The 13532-nt window shown below is 42.6% G+C and overlaps 1 protein-coding gene across 13 annotated transcripts in view; it reads left to right on the top strand.

The window, feature by feature from the left end:
* RAPGEF4 (Rap guanine nucleotide exchange factor 4) overlaps positions 1 to 13532 on the top strand; it is a 326097-nt gene that overhangs the window by 277369 nt on the left and 35196 nt on the right. The window lies entirely within an intron of this gene.

Raw genomic sequence — 13532 nt, 5'->3', positions numbered from 1 at the left:
TCTCTCTCTCTCTCTCTCGCTCTCTCATTCTGCCTTTCAAATAAATAAAGTCTGAAAAAAAAAAAAGCTTAATAAGGGAAAGGACTGTTTCCCCAAAGGCCATACCACAGTGCTCTACAAAGTTGATGGAAAAATGAAATTAGGGTAAGTTTATTTTGGCATGAACGAATTAAATCCAAGCATAGCTTTTTTCATATTGCACATTTTCCATGAACTTTTTGGAGAGCCGTCTATTCATGTCAGTGTTTCTGTGCTCTGTTAAGGACTCAGTTTCTAGCCTCCTTTCCTCTCGGGGAGATGTGATGTAGGCGTCCCCCAGAAGCTGTGTTATTCTGGTACATTCTGGCCACATAGACCACCTGTGACTGTCTTTAGGATTAAGGGAATTCAGCAGGAGGATTTAGGGTAACTCAGAGATCTGAGGCAATCCTTGAGGAGCCTGGGCCTTACAAAGGGGCCTAAAGGGTTGGAACTAAGAGGGTTGATCTTCTCCAGAGCTCCTGTGCCCCTGGCCTCAGTCCCAAGCCCTGGGTAAGCCTGGCCCAGCTTGCATCGCTGCTGTCATCTTGGTCAAACGATGGCAAAGGACTTTCCTGAACTGCTTCATTCAGCTTGCCTGCAAAAGCAGAGAGAGCAAACAGGAATAGAAGATGGGCAGAAAAGTAGCAAACCCCACGGCACTTCAAAAAGGTCGTGGAGGGCGAGCATTTGGTGTAGTAGTCAAGACACCGCTTGTGTTGCTTGTATCTCGTATTGGAATGCCTGGGTTTGAGTCCCGGCTCCATTCCTGATTCCAACTTCCTGCCAGTGTGCACCCTGGAAGGCAGCAGTGCTAACGCGAGCAGCTGGGTCCCTGCCACCCACGTGAGTAACCTGGTTTGAGTCCGAAGCTCCCAGCTTTACCCTGTCTCAGCTCTGGCTATTTTGGGCATTTGGGGAATGAACCAGCAGATGGGAGTGAGTGTGGTCTCTCCCCCCACCCCTTTCAAATAAGTAAAGTTTTGAAAAAGTTTAAGTCTGTGGAAAATGAAATTAAAAGACTCAGTTTATTTTGGTACAGAAAATTTCCAAAGCTGTGCATAGTTTCTTCATAATGCACATTCTCTATATAATTCACATTTGGAAGTCCCCTCTTATAGATAAACTGCTTAACAGCAACAAAGACGCACAATGTAACACTGAACAGGTTTGTTAGACCCCATGCTTTTATCAAGAGTTATACAGAAGGTGAAATACTCAACCTGCTCCACAGTCAGTTGCTCTAGCTAAGTGTGTTTTCGAAGCACCTACATCTGTGATTTTTCATAGCATCCCCATGAAGAAGTCAGTATTTTCACTGCTTTTTTTTTCCAAATCAATAAACTAGAATAATGAAAAAATTAGAATTTGCTTTGAGAGAGGTAATTAGCTAATACGGAAAAGATTTGAGCCTTGAACTCCTAACGCTTGTGCCTGCCCTTAATCTACTTTGTGTGTCACTTCCAATTTTGCTTTTAGCACGCACTTTCCCTGTGGCAGAGGTCTGCTTCACAGATTTATCAGGTCTTTTATGTGCTAATGAGAGAGACTTCACTCACTAGATATACTCTGGACGTGTTTTGACCTGAAGAATACACATGTTTTAGAATGAATTGAAATATTGTATTTGCTCAATGTCTATATTTTTCATTTCTAGCCTCTCTAATCTTATTCAAATGTGTATTTAATATTCAATTTCACTTTCCTTTAGTCTTAAAAAGAAAATGAAAACTGCCTGTATACAACCCTATCACCTTTCAAGTGTAACTACTGCCAACATTTTGTTGTGTGTCCTTCTAGTCTTTTTTCTATTCATATACTTACATTTAAATACATAAATGAGATCATACAGAAATTTCTTATATTTTGTCACTAAATATTTTATGAAAATCTTTCCATACCATAAATATTGTCTTCCTTAAAACATAAAACATCCTTGGGCAGGCATTTAGCTTAGAGGTTACGATGTCTACATCCCAGATGGAAGTTTCTGGATCCCAGACTCCCCTCTCGCTCCTGACTCCAGCGTTCTGCTAAAACGCACCCTGGGGACAGTGGATGGCTCAGATGATTGGATTTCTGTCACTCACTTGAGAGACCTGGATTAAGTTCCCAGCTCTCAGCTTCAGCTAAGCCCAGTCCTGACCGCTGTGGTCACTGGGGGAGTGAACCAATCCATGAGAGCTTTCTCTCTCCCTTTGTCTCTTTGCCTCTCAATTTAAAAATAAATAGAATATCGGGGCCAGCACTGTGGCACAGCAGGTAAAGCCGCCGCTTACAGTGCCAGCATCCCATATGGGCAGGTTCGAGTCCTGGCTGCTCCACTTCCAATCCAGCTCTCTGCTATGGCCTGGGAAAGCAGTAGAAGATGGCCCAAGTCCTTGGGCCCCTGCACCTGGGTGGGAGACCTGGAGGAAGCTCCTGGCTCCTGGCTTCAGAACAGACTCCAGCCATTGTGACCATTTCGGGAGTAAACCAACAAGATGGAAGTCCCTTCTCTCTCTCTCTCTCTCTCTCTCTCTCTCTGCCCCTCTGTGACTCTGCCTTTCAAATAAGTAATAAATCTTTTTTTAAAAAAAGATAAAATAAATAAAACCTTCTGATTGCAAAATTTCCAATAATCACAAAAAGAGAAGAGAGCAGAACTCACTAGGTATCCTACCATTTAATAATTTTATGAAAACATTCTATAATTTATGAGTTAAAATATATAGTATTAATTGAATATAGTCAAATAATTTTATATAAAGTATAATCATATAAATTTTGCAGCTTTGGATGTTTATTATCAAATTGCTCTTCTATTTTTTTTAAAAGATTTATTTATTTATTTGAAAGTCAGAGTTACACAGAGCGAGAAGGAGAGAGAGAGAGGTCTTCCATCTACTGGTTCACTCCCAAATTGGCAGCAATAGCCAGAACTGCACCGATCTGAAGCCAGGAGCCAGGAGCTTCTTCCAGGTCTCCCACGAGGGTGCAGGGGCCCAAGGACTTGGGCCATCTTCTGCTGCTTTCTCAGGCCATAGCAGAGAGCTGGATTGGAAGTGGAGCAGCTGAGATGGGAACCAGCACTCATATGGGATGCCAGCACTGCAGGCCGTGGCCTTAACCACTACACCACAGCTCTGGCCCGTATTTTTTTTTTTTTTTCTTTTTTTTTTGACAGGCAGAGTAGACAGTGAGAGAGAGAGAGACAGAGAGAAAGGTCTTCCTTTTGCCTTTGGTTCACCCTCCAATGGCCGCTGTGGCCGGCGCACTGCGGCCGGCGCACCGCGCTGATCCGATGGCAGGAGCCAGGTGCTTCTCCTGGTCTCCCATGGGGTGCAGGGCCCAAGCACCTGGGCCATCCTCCACTGCACTCCCTGGCCACAGAGAGAGCTGGCCTGGAAGAGGGGCAACCGGGACAGAATCCGGAGCCCTAACCGGGACTAGAACCCGGTGTGCCGGCGCCGCAAGGCGGAGGATTAGCCTAGTGAGCCGCGGCGCCGGCCCCGTATTTTTTTTTAAAGATTTATTTTTATTTATTTGAAATCATAGTTACAGGAATAGAAAAAGAGATCTTCCATTTGCTGGTTCACACTTCAAATGGCCACAAACGGCCAGGCTGAAGCCAGGAGGCAAGAGCTTCTTCTGGGTCTCCCACATTGGTGCAGGGGCCAAGGACTTGAGTCATCCTCCGCTGCTTTTCCCAGGCCATTAGTAGGGAGCTGGATTGAAAGTGGAGCAGCCGGGACTCGAACCCATGCTCATACGCGATGCCAGCATCACAGGCGCAGCTTTATCCTCTATGCCACAACGCTGGCCCCTCTCCTATTATCTTTACTTTGTGCTTTGTGATTATAAACTCTACCCTATTCTTAATTATGCAAATACAGGTTCTCATTCACTTCAGTCAGTGATCACTACTCAGTTAAAATTATTTTGACTTTTAGTAACTTATCTCCTGGGTTCAGAGTATTTTTACATCACTTACTGTATCTTTCCAAAACTCACTCCCCAAATGTGAGGCAAAAATGACTGGTATCTTATTCCTTTCACTGGACCCAAGGGAGAAATCCGGATGCAGGGGAGATACCACGGGTGGTACACATTCTGGCAGATGCTGGGAGGAAGTCTGTGTAGCACTGGGGTCACTGAGGCTTGTGGTGGGTTTTGTGGCTGACATCCCAAGCTCCCCACCATCTTGGTCAGCCTGGCTGCTCAGAGTAACTGGCTGCCCTTGCCAACGACTGGCTGGCAGATTGCAGGGCCAAGCTAGACGGGGCCACTGGAAATCAGAGTGACTTCCTGGACGTTGGTGCAAAAATCTTTTCAGCATTTAAGAGAAGGAAAGAGAAACCGGTAACCCCAATTGCCAGCAATAAACTGAGGGGACTGCAGCCTAGGATGAAGCTGAAATGAGCAGACAGGGAAAATGTGAGGTCTATGATAATATTGTTAGCATTTGGACCAATTCTGAAGCTCTCCCTGCCAATGAATTTTTTTCTTATGTCATTGAACACAGGTCTTTGTTGTTTAGGATGGAGACTTACTGCATCTAAAGGAATCTTAAGTGAAAATGGTTTATAATTAAACTTATAGAAATTTCAATACAGCCGTCACTTTGGTAAAATATTTTCTATTAGCATACTAATGTTCTCTGGCTTAGTATTCAACATAAATTTTATGCATTGAGCTTGGAAATAATTAGTTTCCTGAATTAAAGAGAAAAAAAATTGAATATGGATTGGCCACCAATGCTTAGCCTTTTTTTTTTTTTAATTTTATTCCTATACTGAAACAAACACAACAGTTTCCCTTATTGAAAAGACACAGCCTCCATCATGTATCTCTGTAAAAATGACCTGAAGGTGTTCTCTAAATACACTGACTTGGGCTCTCTCAGGGGAATACTCATCAAAATGTGCTTTTCTTGTTGATGAAAAATTTACAGAAATAGCCTCAGATTCATATTCTTTAGATGAAACCAAGTATCAGAAATATTCATTGGATTTCTAAGAACTGTCAACTTAAATTTTATTATAGCCAAATTTTGCTGTTGTAGCCTCCATTTGATTGTGAGGATGTTTGATCCCCATGTCACTATCAGCAGTTTACTTCTGCAGCTAGTCAGCTTGAGAGTTTATTTCTAAGAGAAGGTTTGATTTGATGATGAGATGGATATACTATGTCCCTTGGAAGGAAGTAAGTGTCTTATCAGACATGTCACAAAGCATTGCATGCATATTTTCTCAAACTCATATCAACACTGAGTGCTGTGTACTCTTTTAGTTCTGTTTTTCACAAGAAGGAAAGTTAGATTGAACAGCTAAGTAATCTGCCCTCAAGTTACATAGCTTTGAACCCAAGTGACATAGATTTGAACCCAAGAAGTGTGCTGTGTTGGGCCACATCCTAATTACTCTGCTGTGAATATAAGCCCCTGATTTGAGACTTAGAGAGTAGCCAAGAACTATACTGAGCACATTTTATAAATTGTAAAGCTCTACACGTGTTTGAAATGTTATCATTGTAATCATTTCAACTGTGTATTCTTTTTTTTTTTATGGTGGACAAAAGACAAATATCTACAATAGGAAAGGTGACAAGAAAAATCTTCATTCTGACCCATATAAGCAATGTAGATTTAATTATCCTTTCCTATGATCCTATATATTGGCCACAGGGGTGCTGCTGGTATTGCTGTATCTGAAACACAAGCATTTGCATTGCTTCCTTGAGTTCAAGTCAAGGAATATTTCTAGAGTTTTCTCTCAAAAAAGGGAGAGAATTCTGAAAGTCAATGAGGACAAATATTCTGAGCAAGACAATGGCAGACAACTAAACTAACTGACAGCACAAAGGTGCTCCTGTAACCTCAGGTTAAACAGAGGCACATAAGCCTCAGAACAGCCTATGTTGTAGGACCAGCATTGCAGGGTAAAACCCAGAAATGCCAGGTCTGATGACAAATTCTAAACTGTGCATTGAGAGTGTGTTGGCCGGAGCAGCGGCTCACTAGGCTAATCCTCTGCCTGCAGCGCAGGCACCCCGGGTTCTAGTCCCGGTTGGGGCGCTGGATTCTGTCCCAGTTGCTCCCCTTCTAGTCCAGCTCTCTGCTGTGGCCCGGGAAGGCAGTGGAGGATGGCCCAAGTCTTTGGGCCCTGCACACGCATGGGAAACCAGGAGGCAGCATCTGGCTCCTGGCTTCAGATCAGCGCAGCGCCGGCCCTACTGGCCATTTTGGGGGAGTGAACCAGAGGAAGGAAGACCTTTCTCTCTCTCACTGTCTAACTCTGCTTGTTAAAAAAAAAAAAAAAAAAAAAAAGAGGGAGAGAGAGTGTGTTAAGTGATCTCCAGAGGAGGGCTGGTGATCGTGCTGTTAGTTTAGAGGTCCTGAGTACTTAATACCAGGGTGCTTCCAAAAGTTCGAGGAAAAATGGAAAATGGAGTTTAAAGTGTGAGTTTATTTTGGTATAAAAAACTTTCTGGTGCAAAAAAGTGTTTTGTATGATACATGGACACAGTGTATTATGAAGAAACTGAACGGACAGCCAAAGATTTTTGCAACAAACTCACTTCTCCCTGAGCCTTTTGGAAGTGAACTTGCTTGTTGGTGGTACAGTTCTGTATGTTTTACCTATAGTATCTCATTTCGTCCTCAACAACAACCCTGTAAAGTTTGCTGAGGAGGGAGCCAGGGCTCTAAACAGTCAGTGAACTCACTAAGGATCCACAAGTGCTAAGTGGGGAAGCCAGGGTCTGATCAAAAGTCGTCTCATTCCAGCACTTGCGTTCCCAAGAGCAGACCACATCAAGGAAGGAGTAGAACCTGTGGTCAGGGTGTTGGGCTGCTCCACAAAGGCAAGCAAAGTCGTAAAGGGGCAGCGGATTCTTGTGGGAAAAGCAAAGCTCTGAAGTCATCCTAGAGACTTGCATCTTATAAACTGTATTTCGCAGCAATCATCCTTCACCTCTGCGAGCCCCTTCTGGGTAACAGAGGTGATTATACTCGCCCTACCCACCTTCCCAGGTTCTTGTGAAGATCAAATGAGGTTATATGTGTGAAAGTACAGTATAAACCTTAAAGCCCCATATAAATATTGCCATTCTTGTGGTCCCGTCATGACAGCAAGCCAGCACAATGGAAAGAATGTGCAACAGCTTGGTCTCATCTGTGGGCAGATGACCCCCAAAGTTTGTTTTCAGCTGCAAGCAGAGATCTTGTATGCAAATCAGGGTTTTTAAAAAACAGCAACATTGAAGAGTATCAGTTTGCATGTTGATAAGTGTTTTATAAATAGCTGCATAATTAGCATGTACTTACTGCAAAAAGTATACATAATATTTTATTCCCTGTTGTAGGCTGTAATGAATCCGCTTCCTCTACATCCTAGGAGGTTTTCACTTACTTTCTCCATGATAATTTTAATACATGGCACCATTATTAGCTGAATTAAGAATAAGTAAATGAGCAGTTAAAAAAAATACAGAAAAATTACAGGTGCCTGTGGTGAGTAAGATAATAACTAGGTAAAAATATATGAAATAATTACAGTGTTTGAACGGCAGAGCCGGCATGGGGAAAATGACTCAATGGAATATTAAGCCTGCCGTTGGCACGGTGAGAAACTGTAGCCTGCACTCTGGCCTTCACCTCTTCTGGTTTTCAGCCCTAAGAACACAGTGCAAACGGATCCAATCTGTCCTCGGCTACATGGACCCAGTGCCCAAGGAGCTGCTCCAATTCAATGACGATTTGGATGCTGTGCAAGTTTGTCCTATAGATTAAATGAAACAATGAAAAGACTCTGTTTATAAAATGCATGCCAGATGTTTTGGGATTTGCATGAACTTAGTGTACCTGGTGACATTGAGTTCCTTAGAAACTTATTTAGAGCATGTCTCTGATACATATTTTATATCTTGACAAAAAATAGGGTTTCAGATGGCTTAGATAAAGGGTCTTAAAGATCTGTGATTTTTTTTTGAAGATTTTTCTTTTTTGAAAAAAGTATATTATACTTATCTAGCATTCCAAACAATGCAGTTGAATTGTTTAAGGCAATCAGTCAATCAACAAACATTTGAGGGTTTTTTTGGTTAAACTTTCTATATGCCCAATCCTTAGCTAGGAAATGGAGAGATTCAAAACGAGTTTAAGACACAGCTCCAGCTGTTTAGGATTTTGACTTAATGCTCCTGGGTGGTGAGTCGAAAATATTATAAGAGAAACTTCAAGTTAGAATTTGAATATTCAGTAGATTTAATGGTATTTGCTGAGTAGCAGTGAGACCACTGCCTTGTGTCAGGAGTCTTATTCAGTTCATGTATTTTCTGCTGATGGGACAAAATTGTTTTCTTATCTGCTAGTTGCATAAACATTAGCCAAGTATATATTCTTTTTTTAAAAAGATTTATTTATTTTATTGAAAGTCAGAGTTACACAGAGAGAGAAGGAGAGGCAAAGTAAGAGAGAGAGAGAGGTCTCCCATCCGCTGGTTCATTCCCCATATGGCTGCAACGGCCGGAGCTGCGCTGATCTGAAGCCAGAAGCTTCTTCCAGGTGTCTCATGTGGGTGCAGGGGCCCAAGGGCTTGGACCATGTTCTACTGCTTTCCCAGGCCATAGCAGAGAGCTGGATTGGAAGTGGAGCAGCTGGTCTCCATATGGCACCCATATGGGATACCGGCACTGCAGGTGGTGGCTTAACCCACTACAGCACAGCGCCAGCCCCAGCCAAGTATATATTTCAATGAATGCTTTTCCAATGTTAAATATCCCTTATGTTCATGGTACTAACTCAGTGATATTGCTTTCTAAATTGTTATTCCCCCTGTAATAAAGTTAGATTTTATTTCCCATGGGACTTTTTCCATCACATGGGTAATGCATTATTCCAGTTTCATGCAGACATGTTTTCCTCAACCTTCCTGTTGTGTTTCAGTTTATGAACATACTGTATTTAAATATTATTCTTTTCAGTTGCATCTTTTATCTCATATTGGGACAAGGGATCTGACTGAAGAGTCTTTATTCTTTGCTACCTGAAGGGAACAGAGATTCCCACCCCCCTATCATTTTCATACGAATTACATAAAGACCAGAAGTCGCATCATTCTCCTAAATGCCTGGGGAGGCAGTTAGGGGAATAAACAGCAGCCCCAGTGTGTCACCTGTGACCACTTCCGGTAAGATCGATGCCATAAAAAGTCTTCTCTGTGTCCCTTAAGAAGCTCATTCAGCAGGCAGTTCAGGAATGGGCAGGGTGTTACCGGTGGAGGGAGAGAATCCTTGAGCAGATTCCAGCATTCAGCTGTACAGGAAGTCTTACCGCTACCTCCATCTTAGTAAATAAACATTTGTGAGGGGGAAGGCAAGACTTTGTGGCATCAGTCAGTCCTTTTTATTTTTTCAGAAGGAAGAAATTTTTCCTTTCATGACAAAAGGAAGCAAATGCCTTCTAGTCCCTCTGGGCTTGGTCAAGTCCATCTCCCAAGAGGCTGTGGAGTTATTCAAAGACAGGGGGTACTCAGCCCTGGCTTAGCTACTCAGCATGCTACATCAGAGCAAAACCTAGAACTTCAGAAGGAGAAGAAAAACAGAAACCTCTTTCTCATTAGGATTTTTGCTCCCCAGGTGCAATTATTCTTAAAAATTTCATGAGCCTCAGTATTAACGTGTAGTCACTGTGGCCCCTGTTTGGGATGGTAGGTATGTTGACCGTGGGAAGAGTTTGTCTATATTTGAAAACCGTGCCATCCACTCCCCTCAGCACTCTCGGGTATATCTCTTCTCTCTCAACCCCAGTTTCTGCATCTCTGACTATCTCCTCGTTATATTTGTAGATAGTATTATATGTTCATATGAGCACATTGAACACATTTTATAAATTATAAAGCTCTACACATGCTAAAAATGGTATCATTGTAATCTTTCCAACTGTGTATTCTGTTTTGTGCAGTGGACAAAAGACAAATGCCTACAACAGGGAAGATGACAAGAAAAATCTTTATCCTGCCCATATATACAATATAGATTTAATTATCCTTTCTTGTGATCCTAAAGATTAGCCACAAGGATGCTGCAGATATTACTATATTTGAAACACAAGAATAAGCATTGTTTCTTTGAGTTCAAGTCAAGGAACATTAGGATTATAGTCACGTGATGGCAATTTGATACTGCAAACCATGTCAACCTCATACAAGTAGGAAAGAGTCTCTCTCTCTGTAATATCTCATCTCTCCCTTTCAACATACAATCCAGTGGAATGTTCCAGGTGGGTAGGAAAGGTGCCCACTGCATTCCCAGCTCCTCACGCTGTGCCTCACTAAGAGTATCTCTTATCTCTTACTAATTGGTGAGTCACTTTGAATAGTTTCATTAGCCTGCTACTTGTCAAACACCTGGATGTACATTGTTTTTGAAAAGTGAAGTAATTTATTTGAAGATATATTTACCTTGTAAAAACCACATTACTACATTGGGCCTATTTACATCTTGGGGTTATTTTCCTGAATTTAAGCTGAGTGCTCACCTTTTATATATAAGCTCAATGAAGCTTTTGTTTCTTCTAAGTGACATCATCACCTTTGAGTGATTCAAACTGTACTCATACTGCAAGTGTAACAAGATGTTTTTAAGATGTAAGTTTATATGATAACCTAGGCTACAATGTGACAGTCTTTCAAAATGGATATGACATAATCCAAACTTAAATTGGCACATTGTTTTACAGGGTGGGGTCATCAGAAAGATTGGCTTCCACTTGCATTATCACTTCAATATAGAAAAAGAAGCATGCTAGACTTGAAGTGTCAGTGTGAGGATGGTGGGCGTGACCAACAATGGCACCAGGGTGTATGGGGTGGCTGACATTACTGGCTCAGGAAGCAAGGGCTTTAAAATTCATGCTCTTCCGGCTTCAGAATTTTCACTGCCTTATGGAGTGTCAAGGCTGGCTGTCCTCAGCCCCTACCCGTGCCTCCCACCTTAGCCACTCTTACTTTCTCCTATGCCATGAGAGTAAAAAGGTAGTCCCTGTCAAAGCCTGATACACACCAAGTTTCCACTGCCTTAATCCACTCTTTGTTGCTATATCAGAATGCTTGAGACTGGGTAATTCATAAGGAAAAGAGGTTTAGTTAGCTCACAGCTCCGAAGGCTAGAAATCCAAGATGGGATGGCCATATTTGTTCGGTTGCTGGGGAGAACTTCGTTGCCCTGTGCATGACAGAAAACTAGAAAGCCAAGGGGTGCTGGCCAAATAAGGGGTGTAACAATGGAGCTGACCTCCTTATAACCACCTGCCTTCAGGGGCCAGCACTGTGGCCCAGTGGGTTAAGTTTCCCCATGCAACACTGGCATCCCATATTAGAGTACTAGTTAGAGTCTCTGCCGCTCTGCTTCCAAGCTAGCTTCCTGCTAATGTACCTGGGAAGGCAGCAGAGGATGGCCCAAGTACTTGGGTCCCTGCCATCCATGTGGAGGACCAGGATGGTGCTCCTGACTCCCTGCTTGGGTCTGGCCTAGCCCATGGCTGTTGTGGGCATTTGGGGAGTGAACCAGCTGATGGAAGATCTCTAACTCAATCTCTCTTATTTGTTAATAAATAAAATTAATAAAGAATTTAATTAATAAATATTTTGAAAAACACCAGGCCTTCACAAGAACTAATCCATTCCCAAGAGAACTAATCTAGTCTCATGAGAAAAGCAACCATGCTTTTTCAAGGCCCCACTTCCTGACTGCCACATTCAAGAATTAAGCCTTGACATGACTTTTGGTGTGGACAAACCATCAGCAAACCATAGCACCACACCCGCAGGTCACCACACAGTTAAACAGAAGACAGCCATATGGAAAGGCACTTTATCGTTTCTCTTTAGATCCACCTTGCTTTAGTGTTGTGGTAGTTCCAATAGAATTTGGGAATTATTTCATATCACCTCCTCATTTCACAGCTGAGCACATAGAGATCTACAGCTAAGTGGCTTACCCGGAATCAGAATGCTTGGTGCTGGCAATGGGAGGACTCGAACCCAGCTCCTCTAACTCTCATGTGAACCAATCTAGATTTTTCAGGCAGTTGAAAATTATTTCCTCGGTCCCACCATGTGCCTGACTGTGCTGCTCTTCACTTTCTTAAAAAGTGGCCGTAAGATGTAGTGCTCAGCATTGCAGCTCTTTAGAAAGGAAAAACGCATTGTAAGCATACAAGCAAGAGACCAAGGGGTTAATCAGAAAAGAAATAATTTTCACATAAAGTGATCTTTCTTCTTTTTTTATTGTAAGCTCAGCGAGAATTGTAGCAATACAGGTTGAGCAATTTTCTTTTTTATGAATCTCGTGCTCAATTTATGAAAGCCATTTTGCAAACCATTTACATGCAGTAAACCTTTGCTTTAAGGTTCTGTCATTTACCTTGGTCATGATTATTTATAGTCCTTTTAGAAAAGCCCCTTTGCTGGGTGCGCTCTCAAGCACAGCACTGCCATGAGGCCGTTTTCCACAATGCCTTTCAAGTCATCGTGTAAGCGAAGGCATGGCCAGTCTTGTCGCTAGCTGTCAGGCCCAAGGGGTTGTATAATGGCAACAAAACTAGCTGGAGTCTTGGACTCACCCACTGGGCACTCTTGCTACATAGTCCTGCCCTTTTATACCCTGTTAGTGTCAGTTTGCTCCCTTGTAGGAAGAGAATGCCACCTTCATCCCAAGACCATAAACTAGAGTTTAACTGAGATACATTGTATGTGAGTTGCAGTGTAAGTTCTGAAGGGTTAATTTGATCATGAACTAGCTGGCTATAACATGAACTACTCTAAATCACTGAAAAAAATGAATAGCATGTCTAATCCAAAATATTTCTGGATCACCCACTATATTCTGCCTAATGCAATCCATCTAAGAATGCCAACCAGAGCAGGGACTTTTATTCTTGGCACGTAGTAGGCATCAGATGTTGGTTGTAGTAATGAATAAAATAAAAATTCTAGATGAAAGTCACTGTGGTAGGCATGGTAGAATATAAGACAAATAATATGTGATACCAAGCCTTCAGGGGCTTATAACTACGATGGCGAGGCATAAGCTAACAAGGAAGTAGGTTGTGGCTCTAGGCAAGAGCAAAAAGCATGGTGGGCATGTCTAAAGCCTTCATCAGAGGATTGACATAGCAGGAACTTCCCCTTCCTCCAGCCTTGCCTGCTTACCCATGCACCATGTGTATCAGGCACGGTCCCAGCAGGCCTAGATGTCCACTTGGTAGGCTTCCCCAGAAATGCATAGGATGAAGAGCATTACAGAGATGTGGACAGAATTATGGGAAACAAGAGGTGGCAAGGCACCCATTTAGTAGCGACATCAAGAGACATGATCGCCCAGAGAGGCAAAGGGCAAGACGGAGACAGGCAGGGAATGAGAGCTGGATCCAGGCATAGCAAGATTCTTTGTCAACACTCAAGTCCAAGTGGGAGTCAATGAAAGTCTAATTACCTGTCAACTGTCAGGTCAAAGTCAACAGGAGTTGGGGA

This window comes from Oryctolagus cuniculus, chromosome 3 (assembly GCF_051225735.1).
Source record: "Oryctolagus cuniculus isolate XC-2025 breed Fujian yellow rabbit chromosome 3, ASM5122573v1, whole genome shotgun sequence".
In the NCBI taxonomy this organism is placed as follows: domain Eukaryota; kingdom Metazoa; phylum Chordata; class Mammalia; order Lagomorpha; family Leporidae; genus Oryctolagus; species Oryctolagus cuniculus.
Note: the sequence above shows the minus strand (reverse complement) of the source record. Positions and strands in the feature narration are given on the sequence as shown.